At 34.8% G+C, this 7,805-nt stretch overlaps 1 long non-coding RNA gene across 1 annotated transcript; it reads left to right on the top strand.

The window, feature by feature from the left end:
* On the top strand, positions 1–6,973 carry LOC109725726. Its single transcript, XR_002220327.1, has 2 exons — positions 1–194; positions 6,488–6,973. It is a non-coding gene; the product is annotated as an uncharacterized LOC109725726 (long non-coding RNA).

Here is a 7,805-nt window from a genome sequence, read left to right as displayed (position 1 = left end):
CGTCCTCTTCCCCGTTCGAGCTTCGGCGACGGTCGCCAATGGCGGCCCCCATCCCCCTTCGTCTCCCTCGAAACCCTAAACCGCGCATGCCCCGATTTCGTAGTGAGGCACGCTAACCCTTACGCAAATCCTCAAGAGATCTACTTTATTTCGTTCCGATCCGTGATAGGTGCATCTACAATTGGTGATCTGTGGTAATCGCCGCTTCCTCTGATGCATTATTTCGTATCTTTTGCTACCTAAGCTCCTCGCTTTTTGATGATCTCTTTGCATCTATCTCTCTTTTTTTTGCCCTTTTTGTTTGATTATTCTTTTACTTTTTGGATCAAATCTTGCGACTGTGACGAGCATATAGAGATACCATCAAGCGCTGAAGCGAATCAAGAGAACAATGTTGATATCTTTCTATATCTGAGTCTCACTACTTGATTCTTGGAATCTTTTCCTTTCGTTTTGCCCCTTTCGATTCCAAGGTGTGTTCTTTGGATTTGATACCATAGGTAGAGAAGTTCGGCAACTAATAAGTCTTTAAGGTGCTTCTTTTCATAGTTTCATTTAAATATAAAATCAAAAACCTGAAGCAAATAATGTTGATATCTTTTCAAAATGAGTCTCATTTCTTGTTATTTGAAATCCTTTATTCTGTGCCTTTTTGATCAAATGTTGTTATCATTTTAAAATGAGTCTTTTTCTTCTTGATTTTTGAAATCTTTTTCTTTGGATTTGGTATTGTGGTTGGAAAAAAGAGGCAATAAATTAGAGTCTCTGAGGCGCTTCTTTCCATAGTGCCTTCAGCGCTGTACGTTGCCTAGAATGAGACCGGGCTGAGATTCTGGCATTTGCTATCCATAAATAGTATGGCTTATTGCATTCAGATGCTCGGACACTTTAATTAACTTGTATTTCGTCCCATGTTTGTGATTATTAGACTAGTTCTCGCTACTTCAAGTAGATATTTCGCGTGTGGAAAGTTAATCTTCCTACTTTACTAGAATGCGTTGGCAAAGTACTGCATTTTGTTTTCGCAGCAAAGTACTGCATTTTGTTTTCGCAGCAAACTTTGGCAGCTTTTAAGAAATTTTGTTTACAGAGTACAAAAAGCTACTTTAGTACTCTTGTGAAATGCTCTAAATAGGCCTACTAGATAGAAGAAATGTGATATTATTATGACATATTAGGAGTGGTATGATAGTATGACTTACAGCCTAAGAACTAGTGAGCTTGTATATAGATTTTTTGTTGCTTGTTAGCATAATGGTAAGTGCACTTCTATTCTCATGTGAGGTTTGTGGGTTGAATTTTCAATTTTCAAGTTTTCTAGTTGTGGTGTTGCGCCCTTTGTGGCAATGTGGGTTCATGGTGCAGCTGTAAAAAGTGATAGCATTTGGTATTTATTGAGGCACTACGAAACATTTATTGATGTTTGGAGCTTTCTTTTTTGAGATTTTATGTTTACAACCTACTATGTTTGTGTGGAAGGAATAAATTGATCAAATCCATAAGTGGGTGCAGTTTTTGGGTCCTTGTGGACACCCTCCCTGGCACCCAATTGCTATTTCTAACTGTCCAAGCATTGAATCCTTCGACAAGCATGTAGAATGTTGTAAGCTTGGTGTTTTCCTGATTTTTCCTGATGAAATCCCAAAGAAATAGTAGTAGAACTAGCTTGTTGCATGGTCATTAAACCAATCTGCATGGATAGACAATAAATTGAGAAGTGGTAGGAAGCATAAGCTTTTTGCTTTTCAAGTTGATGCTAGAGCTTTTTTTGTTTAGTTACTAGGCCCAACAATGCCACAAAGGGTGCAACACCATAATTGGGTAGCAAAATGATTTAATTTGCCCAAATAAGAAGGGAAGTGTTCTTATCACTATGTTAATTGATAAGGACATTGTCATTGTTTTACTTTTTTGGAATAAAGAATGTTCCCTAACTACAAATTAGTGTCTATATACTTAGTTGGTTCAAAGTTGCTTTAGCTTAGGCTTTACAATCTGGTTCAGAAATGTGTATGCTTTGCACCTTAGTTACTGATTCAGTGGTTGTAATATCTACTCACCTAGGTTGATAGTTGAAATCTCACAAGCTTTGGTATGCTCTTTTAGAGGTCTTAATCAATGTTAGCCTTTTAGTTTGAATGAGAAAGGTGGCGTCTTACTACAGATCTATACGTAGTAGTCAAGCAATATTATCTAATTTGTGGCATGAATTTTTCCTTGTACATAGCTAGAGTAAGAAAACATCTTAGATTATTTGACTTTCTTATGGTATCATCTCTTTTGCCGACGGTGATCAAATTATTGTCTTTTGTTGATATGGATCATTTTTTGGATTGTGTTATACGAATGAAATTGTTGCTTTGGGTTCTTAAAGACACTGATTTCTATGGTTTGGTTGGAATTGCAATTGTTTGTTCAGTATCATGTTCCATAAGAATACTAGTTTTAATGAAACCACTAGTATAGATATGGTTTCTAATTGGATTAGGGTTCGAGTCTCTTTTCTAGTAAAAAAAATTATCAAACTATTTTATATGTTGGCATTATGTGTCCTTAAGTTGTAATTTAGATGCAATTGTTTGAGGATTTATGCTTTGTATTATAAGATTGTGATGGACTTTGTTCATAAGTGGATTCTTGGTGATAGGTGGTATAATTTTTTAGCTTTCTTAATGACACTCGCTGCTTAGAGTGGAGTGTTCGACTACCCTTTGAGCTGTTGGTGGCTCCTATTGCTAGAGATTATTCTGCACACCTAGTGTTGTGTACATACAATTATCATAAAATTGGCCTTTTTGCCTTTAATTTAAATGTTGCATAACTATTGAATTTTTAGTTATTGTTGATACTTGTGTTGTTTTCCTACCCCACTTAGAGATAGGAGCTTGAGATTGACCTTTCATCTCATGAGGCTAAATCTTAAATCTTTTTAATTAAGTAAAAAAAAAATCTTGTGGCTTCCTTTGATAGGAGGGTTCGTGCTTTGTATTGACCTTTTATCGTTAGTCATTGAACCTACTTAAGAAGAGAGAACAATAGGAAAATGAGAGAGCAAGATGACGAGTGACAATAAGAAAGGAAAAGAATAGCATTGAAGATAAATAAATAAATAAAAGATGAAGACAACATAGGACTGTGATTGTGTCCTCCTTTTATGAATTGCATATGGAAATGATATCGTTGCAATTCTCTATTTGCAGTTAAAAGATTTAAGTGCTGTAATAGTTAGAGACGAGGAAACTGCTACCTATACACTTCTTTTAGTGCGTAAATCATACACTCCACCCATTCTATGGGTGGGGTTTTCCTACTAGTCCTATTGATGTGACTAGTGATTCCTTAGAATGGATGGGATGTATGATTTACACCCACTTTGAGGTGTATGGATAGCATTGCTTTCGAGACAATAGTGTGTGGAATTGTGGCGCCTGCCATGATCTATCAATTGGTTCTAACCATGAACTGGATAGGCCCTACTAGTGCATGAATGTAGAGAGTTGTGGGTATAGCATTATCCTTGCGAGAATAATGTTATCTTACATCCTGTTACATGCATGTTGAAGAGATAGACCTATCAGATTCATGAGTGGGCCGATTCGCTAGTTATAGTGGGTTATACACCGCGCTTCCACCCATCTCTAAGCACCTATGTCTTTAATGTGTACCTAATAGGTCGCAGGTGTAGCATTTTCACTTGTGCATATATGTAGTATATTACTTACATGAAGAGGGGAATCATCATATTGCCATATGTCAGTGTCCTTATTCACGACACTTGTAAATTATCTTTTTTTCCCTTTCTATTGTATCCTTTTTAGCTCATCTTTCCTTTTTTGTCTTCTCTTATCTCGTGAGTTGGATTGATGAAGAGGTCATTGTTAGTAGCTACCTTTTAGTCCGTCCTTAGCATAACAAGGTTGTTGTTTAGAAATATTATAGCTTTACTCAATTGTGACTAAGGAAAGGGAAAACAAGTTTTTTTTAATGAGAATAGTGCAATGAATAGGTGCTTCAAATCATTTGGTCCTCGTCAATAGGACCTGAAAACCAACGGTATAAATGGTTTGGAGTAATTGTTTAGTGCTCTTTCTTGAATTGTTTAGTAGGTGTTCAAGTTGAGTCCCATAGTAGGGTAAAATAATGAAAAATGCTTAGTGTACAACATCCCTTTTGGGGAAAAAGTCTAGAATGCAACAGTTATATTGCTGATGTGGTATCCCCAACCAATCAAAAAAGCTCCCCTGGGGTTCACCTATCCCATCATGATTTTTTTTAGCTCGTGAGTTGCAGGTGTAGCATATATGCAACAGTTATATATGCAACAGTTTAACATATGATGGGTTCACCTATCCCATCATGATTTTTTTTAGCTCGTGAGTTGCAGGTGTAGCATATATGCAACAGTTATATATGCAACAGTTTAACATATGATGGGTTCACCTATCCCATCATGATTTTTTTTAAAAAAATATTTTTTTTTTGTATTTTTCTCTCAAAAAGAGAGATATGGTTGGCTGGATATAGATGATGTGGTGTAAGTGTTACATAGTAAACTAACTCCTTTTTGTGAGTACATCATACACCTCACCCGTCGTGTGGGTGTGGGTGTCCCCACTAGTCATATTGATGTAACACATTGATTATCGGCAACACTTCTATCCTAGGATGAGTAGGGTATATGATATACACCCATTTTAGGGTAAATTGGTAGCATTGCTCTAAAATAATTGTGTAGTAGGTTGGAAAAATTAGATGAAAGCCTTTATGACTTAATTAAGGATTTTATTTGAGTTTTGTTGGTTTAGAGTTAGGTCATATTTTATTTTTAGCAAATCTAACATGAAAGGAAGTCTAGTAAAATATATTATTTAGATTTGATTTTTGATTTTACCTAGATTTGATATTAATATTATTTTATTTAAAACTTTTCAGAGTTTTAAAATGAGAGATCTAATTTGATAGATATAGATATGATTTGTGACATCTAAAGAGCTATGCATAAAAATTTATATGTTGTTAAAATTCTATTAACAAGGCATTAGTAAGTCTTGAGAATCAGCAATAAAGTAAGAGCTCTTGTTTGATTTGGAAGAAAGCAAGAGGTTTGGGACTAAGTTGATGTATAGTTAATCTATTTTCAAAAATATATAGATTTTTATACATAGGCTATTTAGATGTTGTAGATCATATCTATCGAATTAGATTTTGATTTTTAGACTCATAATAGAACTTTAATGTATTACGAGTTTTAAAATTAAAATCTAATTTGATAGATATGATCTACAACATCTAAAGAGTCTATGTATAAAAGTTAATATATTTTTTGAAAATCTGCTAACTAGGAATCCTCTAATCCTAAAAATCAATGGTAGAGAAATAGTCACTCTTTGATTTGTAGAAAATCGGAGTCCAAATTATGATCGCATCTGAATCATTTGTTTTGTATTTGTAGAGAACAGAGATCTCTGCTACAAAGTCGAAGTGGTAGTCAGGGTGACTTAAATTGGGGGATAGATCCTTGGGTATTAAATGGCATTTGGATCCTAGAAGTTTAAAACAGCTGTCCTATTTTGAGGCGGCTAGTTAGCAAATTCTTTTCAACGGAGGAGATCTACTCTATTGCCCTTCTTTTTGGCCTATGGGGTAGAATTTCAATTAAGATTTGACCTCTAATCGACTTGGTATTATAATGCATATCAAAGCTACTGCAAAATGCATTAACTTACATATTCTAGGGGCCCTCTTTTTTTTATCTAGTCTTTTTTCCTTGAATATTGTATTGGCCTTGTTTTGTAGTAGGAAGTTTATTACCACATGTAATTAGTGCTGCTACTGCTATATCACTCGATTTGCTTTAGTCTGCTTCATGGAGACATTAGCCTAAGACTGATCAATTGCTAGGTTGTATATCTGTCTCTTTTTTTGTTGCTAGTGAAGATCCTGTGATTTGCAGCAGCAGGAGGGCTTGCAGCCTGCTGCTGGAAACCTATCAGTAGCCATTGGTTCTACTTATGAGAGATAAGAGAACAGAGGGAAAATAAGGGAGCAAGAAAAGTCAAAAGGAAAAGGATCTAGAAGAAAATAGGAAAGAGCGTGAACGAGGGGCATTTCCATCAAAATCGTATTCCTTCTTCTATGTGTCTTTAGTAATGCATGATTCATATTAACATAAAAAGAGGAAACCATCCTGTTGCTCAATGCAATTGTTTCCTCATTTTCTGATTTCTCATCTCTTTTTTTCATTTTATTTCTTTTACTTCTCCCCTTTATCCTCGCTTCCGTTGAGTGGGGCTAATGATTAACAGCTTGACAGCCTACAACTGGTTGTGGGTCCTCCTCCTGCTTATTGCGGGTACTTTTACTAATAAGGCCTTAAATTGCATTATAATTCCCTATTAGGTCCAAAGACAAGGAGGTAATCACTTTATAGTCATAGAGCTCTATTTCGTTTTGGCCGTTAGCGATGCACCGTGTTTTGGTGTAACAGGGTGATAAAAGACGCCGTAAATGGTAGGGAACTTCAGTCGTAAGTATGTGATAAAGGGTGTTATGCGTCGGCAGTTTGTTCAAATTCTGGGGCGGTAGTGAGTTTTCAAAGGACTCCTGAAAGACAGTATATGCTTTTGCCGCATTTTTGAGTAATCCAATTAACCATTCTACCTGTATGTTGCAGAAGCGAACAGTTGTGTAGTATTGGGTCGAAAATTCAAACAGTGTGTTGTATTTCTATCTCCATTGTATTGCGGAGTCTGTAATACATGCTTAACACATTGTGGAAAAAGCTACCTGCATATTTTTAAAAGAGGTGTATGATATACATTCTATTTTTCTAGGATGAGATAGTTTTCACCGGTCATATTGATGTGATTAGTAAAAAAGATTTCACTCTAGGATGGATTGAGTGTATATCATATGTCTTTTTTTTGGAGTGTATGCGCAGTTTTATTCAAACATTAGTGAGCTTTTTGTTAAATATTATCTCTTTCACTTCTTTTTTTGTTTTATTGTTTTGTGAAGTATTTATATATATATATATATATATATATATATATATATATATATATATATATATATATATATATATATATATATTATATATATATATANGACATTTACATCCTCTGTGGTCGGCTAGTCTCTATTTAATCTATTTCATCGTTTTGTTTGGAGGCCAAAATAAGATGTTCGATGAGCGATTTATTCGGCACAAAATTATTTTTTGTGTAGGAGTTGGATGTTTGGGTATTTTGACACTCATGATTAGATTAAATAGCACATATTCCTAAAATTATATCTAGTACTGAATATGATATTTATTTTAAATATTTAAGCACACTTCTTATTTTTTAAAATATTATTATATTTTTGAAGCGTCTTTGTTGTCTATTAAAGTGGCGTATATGTTTCCCTTTTTTTTTTTTTTTTTTCCCCCTGTTTTCTATTTGTTAAAATAAGTTATCTGCATTATCTAGAGTAACTAGTAAGTTAAATATTTTTGCGTATTTAGAGCTAGAATTTGTGCATTAATGTGCCCTAACATTTGCGGCATTTCAAACATTCCATGTGGATTCGTGTTTCCAACAATGCCAATCTATGGATCACACTTTAACCTTTTTTCAGTATAAGAAGCTGCGAGTTTTTGCTATGACTTTTTTACTCAGGCCTAGTTGCTAACTATTACTCTTTTAGGGCTTTTTTTGCAAATAGTCTCCTGGCAAATTTTATTTATAAAAATAGTCCCGTTCAAAAATTATTTGCAAAAATGGTCCTGTCCCTGCCACACCAGTGCCACGTCAGCGCCACGC

This window comes from Ananas comosus, linkage group 20 (assembly GCF_001540865.1).
Source record: "Ananas comosus cultivar F153 linkage group 20, ASM154086v1, whole genome shotgun sequence".
Taxonomy (NCBI): domain Eukaryota; kingdom Viridiplantae; phylum Streptophyta; class Magnoliopsida; order Poales; family Bromeliaceae; genus Ananas; species Ananas comosus.
Note: the sequence above shows the minus strand (reverse complement) of the source record. Positions and strands in the feature narration are given on the sequence as shown.